The following is a 6678-nucleotide window of genomic DNA, read 5'->3' as shown; positions in this document are numbered from 1 at the left end:
AGAGACTCAACTACTGCATCTTTGCAGGCCTTAGCCACAACTACAAAACTCCACTCATCAAAGATAGGATTTAGAGCTCCTTTACAATAGGGAGGATAGTTTCCATCATGAGGTTGAGAATATGAGGTGGGGACGGACCTAATGGATAAATGAAAGCACTCCGCCTCTCACGATATTACGTGACTAAAATTACCAAAGCCAATCGGTAGTCCTTCTTCATCTATGCTCCCCATATCTTGAACAACATCCCCATCAATTCAGAAACGAACTGGCGACTCATCTCTTCAGAGAACACATCTCCAAATAACAGGAATCTTCACCCACGAATAATCTGCCTTATTGTTAACATACCTGTATTTTGTACAAGTGGTCCTTCCCTTGTACAACACTCAGTTGCACTCCAGCTAGGTTTGTGATACACAAAGACCTATCTATGCATTCATGCACCGCCCACCCTTTATCTGACCTACAAATGTAAAGAGTGTTACTGTGAGCCAGTACACAGTTTTAAATGCATAAATGTCTTCAAGTTTCAAAACGCAGATTTGTATAACAAGAGCCAGCTCCATCCTGTACATTTACATGCAAAGGCTAGTCATATTTTTTAAGAGACAGAAAGTGGGTGTGGTCCTTTCCCCTATCCTTTGCCACGTAATAACCTTTTATTTACTGCCAGGGGAGTGAATAACTGCAAGCAATGGAAAAACAATCAACTCTATTAGAGCACTGTGTACTATAGATGCATAACATCCAAGACCAAGGGTAGCAAGGCTAGTGGCACCAATACCAAAGGGTAAGCGTGGGATAGCAACTTTTCTGGTAGCTGCCACCAATTGCTGCTGAAGCATGCACACAAACGCCTCTCCAACAATGATTTACTCTTGTACAAGGGACAGTAGGGCCACACCTTACACCAACCCGAAGCTGGTGGACAATCATGCGCCACTGCTTCGCCTTACTTAAAAGGTTTGAGCTTTCTACAATAGGGTTTTTCAAACTTGTGACTTACAACATAATGGAGCTAACAGGGTGAAAACACTGTCGAACTAGGGTTAGTAGGAAGCATCAAAGAAAAGTGCAAGAAACTCTTGTAGAGAGGAAAGATAAAAGCGGGAACTAAGCTTGCTCATGTGACCTGACCTTGAAACCTGTATCATCTTTTTTCCTTGGCACTAGTGTACCTAACAGCTTGGGCAATGTGCATACAACCTAAAAATGTGTACCATTACCAAATGCCTCCATTTCATCAAGTACACAGTGCTTTTTCCTTGTTTTTTTTCCATGTAGATTGGTGCAATTAGATCAATTGAACTAGACTACAATTACCAGAATGCATTAGGTTGTTAAGTGAAAGTACCAGGACTGTAGCACTATATCCTTGGTGGCATGGAATCATTTGGAACTCTTTATTATGTGGACAAGATGAAAAGACTTTTCTGAAAACAACATCTCCGAGGCTGCATAAGACCAGGCTGCTGACTAGCCGTTCGCTTTTTTGGTAGAAATAAAAGCCCGTTCAACAAATACGTAAACAAGCATTGGCAACGCCAATAAGTTTCGCCTATGAAAGATCTATTGGCTTTGTCAATGTTTTTTTTTTAGACATGTTGCACATGGCTTAAAGTAAATAAAAAATAATGATATGACATGGCCAGCGTTGACCACGTAAAAGTGCTTGTTTCCGGTTTTTAACAAAGCGCGATTGCGGGGGTCAACACACAGGAGGGAGGTGCGAGGGGGGACGGAGCAGAAACAATGGACTGGTGGGGGGAAGAAATTAGCAAAAAGGGGAGGCGCTCACTATATCTCCCTGTGCCTAAAAAATGAACTTGTCCTTGTGTAATGTAACTGGTGGTCATGTAAAGGGCTCCTTTAGGTCGAGTTTGCACTATGTATAGACGCAGAAAACAATAAAAACAAAGCAACAGGAGAGTGGCGCGGGGGAGGAGATTGGGAGAATCAATAACGGCAGTGGGGGGAAACAACATGACAGAGGTAGAGGGGAGGAGGGATGGAATAACAACACAAGGGACAGCTGGAGGAGAGTGGGGGGACAAGTAACACGAGGTAGGGGTGGAGGATGGACTGCAGACATGCACTCTTCAGGGATGCATGTCCAAAAGTTTTTAAAAAGTACCTCCAGGAGTGCACTGACTGTGGAAGGACACTGGCTGCAGACAGCAAGCTGTACTAGGTCCTTGCTCCACAGCAGGGACCAACTCTGGAAGCACCTGGACGAAGCAGGAAGGACCAGAAGGCACACACCAATCAGAAGCAAGGAAACAAGAGTAAAGCCAGCCAATGGTAAGTAATGGGAGGGCTCTAAACCCATTTTAAAGCTTTTTTTGTTAAAAATAGATTTCACTGAGAGCGCATGCGAGCCGGTTCATGAGAAACCTAAAAAGGAGGCTGTAAAAATAGGAAGTTTAACATCAAGCTCTGGAAAAAATAATAAATGAACTGAAAGCAGTTGAACAAGTTAATAGGTTCCCAGTATCTACGCCTGCAGGAATTTAGTATCAGAGCTGGGTCACTGTATCCATGCCATGGGCCTTTCATGCTAAGGGTTGGACCGCATTTCTGTATCTAAAAGACACACTCTTCAAACCCCCGGACAGTCTGAGGTTTTTGAGAGGAATCGTTTCTGGATACTTTTGTTTACTAGTGATGATCCAAGATCTTTCATACTTCTGGACTCAGGATACACAGAAGTGTTTGGCCGAGCAGAGATCGCTTTCTTCAAGAGTTGTCAGTAGATTTAGTGCTCGTTGTTGCAGGCACAATGCTGACACTGAGGATGAGGTGAGGCCTTGGAGCTAAACAGCTGACGTAGAACTAAGGGACGGTTCAAATGCAGGCTTCGACTCTGGAAGGAAAATAGTGGGAATTTGGGCAAAGCACTTAATGCAATTGTGAGCAAGAATTGTTTAATTAAAAAATATGTCCATCAATGTCATTTTAGTCAATAAGTAGCTACGATGCAACAAGAATGACATATGCCTGAATGTAGCCTAGAGTTGAGCTTGATCAGGAGCATGAGTATAAACTTCAAAGACCACTCACAAAAACACACCACTTAACACATGATTTACATTGGTGGAATGGAAACTAAGTACCAGTGCTGCTGTTGTAACCAGGAGAAAGGCAGATACAGTCCCGGGTGTTCGGCGTATCCAGAGACACAACTCAGGGCGACCAGTAAAAGTGAACATTATTTTATATCAAGGAGAACGGTCAAAGGATATATTGGGTTAGGGGTGGCAAAAGAAACGTTTCACAATTCTTTAGAGGCTTGTATATCCGAGGTGGCCATTGTAGATACGCTCAGAGTTGCACCCTTCCAAAGTCAAAAATGTTTAATACTGAATAAAGTAACATTATAAATTGACTATCAACAGAACAAAGATAGACCCGAGGAAATATAGCACTTATGGAATGAGACCCTAAACGTAGGTGGCACTTTGATGAAAGGGGTCACTCCAGTGTGCATCTCAGCTCTGGGATGGAGGCAGAAAGATTTCTGATATTATTATAGCTGTGACAATGTATACAGAACACACCAACAACTGAGCTGGTTTATGCCATCTAAACAAAAGTTTTATTATTAGCTAGCTCAATGGTACTCGTTTTATCAACCTCGGAAAAGTGAATCGCTGAATCAGCCGAACTAAGTCAAACTTTGTGAGATAAGGGAGTTACGTGACATCACTGCGCCTCTCGCACGGGTGCAGGCAGCTGTGTGGGACTGGCGGGTGAACCAAACTTGGTCTAAAGTCTAAACATTGCTGCTGCAACAATGTTACAGCAATGCACAGAAACGGGCTGTTAAAGTCGAGTGATGGTGCGAGGTGCGTGCCCGGCTTTCAGAACTACCGAGGAACGCAAGCACGCGAAAGACCGTGAAAGCGATCACGATCATGGGGATACGCTCTGTGGTCAGGGAGGGGTGGAGCGAGGCGCGCTGCATTGGAGAGGCGGAGCGAAGCGCGCACGCTTGTGCGCGTAATCGCAAGCTGGTGGCCAAGCATTCCGTAGCACTTTTAAAACCCGCTTACAAAATTTCTCGCAGAGCAGCGCATGCGCTGACTCAGCGAGACCTGAAAAGGGGTGGGTGGGGAAAAGCATACACCCTGTGGTGGGCATCCCATGGTGACCACCACAATGTGCATGCTTGGATCGGGGGTACCATGGGCACCCTCCCGTGACCATTTCAGAGGGCCCCCCGAAGTCTGATTCCGACAGCCGTTTCGTCTCGCTTAGACCGAGTAGGTATGGCTGTCTGAATCGTGCATCATACTCGCTCGTTCGGAAGACGAGTCCATTGTGCGGCACGATTTGGCTCCGAACGAGTCGGACTGACAGGTTTGGGTTCGGAAATGATTCGACCAACGCTGACGAGATCCTCGCATCATACTTGGTCGTTTGGAACGGGGAACGATTCGGCCGGAAACATAGGCTCCGAATCAGTTTAGGCAATTCCGAATCTGATTCGGAGCCCTTCCGACCGAGGTCGAAATCGACCCCTTAGTAGTAAGTATGCCTCTTTGTTTTACCCACTCCCCTGATCCCAATCACATTTGCTACTAAACTAACTAAGGGTAAACTTATATGTGTGAGGATCCCACCATGGCAAAGATAGGAGAGATGGGGGTAAACATACTCTTGTAGGTTTGTGAGTAGCATTTTGTAGTACTTTAGAAGTACTATTATAGTTCTGAAACTAGGCCCAGAGTACACAGGAAGGTAACGTGCTGGAAATAAAATTTCTGGTCCTTGAATTTGCTATACTTGAGTCTAAAACACCTATATCAAGGGTATTGTTCTATTCCAAATTTTCATTCACTCCCTTATGAAAGCAAGTGAATGTGTTATGATTTTTTAATAGATTTTTTAAACATAGGCACAGTTCTAAGGGCTGAGATACAAAAAGAAAAGGCGTACACATATATAAAAACCTGCACATGCGTTCCCATTATCCCCCACCTACACTCCAGCAAAAGGATGCGCAACACGTTTAGGTATCAGATCATGCATGCTACTCCCTTCCAACCCCATCTCATCCTATGAACATTCGATTTTCAGCAGTCAACATTTGCAGCAGAGAATAGATAGGTTCTAACTCAATGCCTCTGTAATCCACATCTGCCTGCCATATCTTGGAGTGCTTCTGTGGGTAGCCTCAAGCCTTTTATACTGCTACCTCCAAGCCCTTACAGTGGTCCATCCCTCTTTTCCATAACGCAAAGGACGGGCCGTGGCCTTCCACTCTATCACTATGTCCCATTGTGCAGAGTCAGACCCAGAAATAATACTGACAGCTTAAATCTATTACCACCCAGTGTGTCCTTGATGTGAAGGAGATATTGTTTCGGATCCATTAGCATCCACCAGGACAAGATCCTGCCTATGTAGGACATCACCCAGCACCAGAATCAGTCCGATGCAGGGCAACCCCATACCGCATGTAAGAACGTGCCATCATCAGCGTTACAGTGAAGACACGTTGGGGAGGCAATCACCCCCATCCGCCATAGTCGATGGCATGTGAAATACACCCTATTGAGGTATTTAACCTGGATAAACCTAAGTCTGTCTGCAATGGCCGCTGCCCTAGGTGCCCCAAAGACTTCAGTCCAGTCCCATTTTCTGAAACCCCCACATCAGCCTTCTATGACCTCCGGAGAATGGAGTTTGTTTCTGGGTGATTGGAAATAAGCTTCTGGTAGATCTTTGCAATCTTATTGTCTCCTGAGTGCCCCATGATAAGTTTGCCCTCAAGTGGATTAATTTCGGGAGATCAGACAGGGTCACGATTAACGGGGTCAGTGCATGGCAGAGCTGTAGCTATTGATGGAACTGACGACAATGGAGCTGGTAGTCCACCTGAAGAGTTTGAAAGGACTGAAAGACCGTTCCGCTCATGACATCACCTAAGGTCGAGATCCCTATCAGGTCCCAGTTCTGAAAGCCTTCCAGCGCAGTTGCCTGTGGTAACAGGCGGCCCTGCCAGAGCGGCATCCCTCCCGTCTGTTTTCCCCACCACCCCATCTGTCGGAGAGAACATTTAGTTGCCTGAAGAAGACCACCACAGCCACCCCTACCGTGCATGAAATAAGTGGTGCAATGACACCATTTTAAATATTGCAGACCTACTAGTCAGGGACAAAGACAACACCGATCACACCCAAACATCCTCTCTCTAGTGAGCCAACACAGGCTCCAGATTACGAGTCCCAGCCAATACCGCTTCGGGGGACACAAAAACACCTAGGTATTTGAACCTACCTGAGAAAATCCTCAGTTCCGCCGCCCATCCGAAGTCTTGAGGGCAGCCACCGGCCGAAAACACTGTAAACTTAGATATATTAATATAAAGTCTCGAGGTTTCTCCAAAGATATGTATAATTTGCAAAATACGTGGTCCTGAGTGTTCAAGGGTGGTTAGAAAGAAGAGCACGTCATCAGAGTATAATTCTATTGTATTGGAGAGACCCTTCCTCCACTCAAAACCATTCAACTGAGCATCCATTCTCACCACACTGCCAGTGGCTCCATGGCAAGAGCAACCAGTAGGAGTGATAGGGGGCACCCCTGCCTTGTCGTTCGCTGAATTCAGAACGCATCCAATCTGGCACCAGACACCATCACCATCGCTATCAAGTCAGTGTATAACAGTCT

The sequence above is a fragment of the Triturus cristatus genome, chromosome 4_1 (assembly GCF_964204655.1).
Source record: "Triturus cristatus chromosome 4_1, aTriCri1.1, whole genome shotgun sequence".
NCBI classification, from domain to species: Eukaryota; Metazoa; Chordata; class Amphibia; order Caudata; family Salamandridae; genus Triturus; species Triturus cristatus.
The sequence above is the reverse complement of the archived record's forward strand: the minus strand, read 5'-3'. Positions refer to the sequence as shown.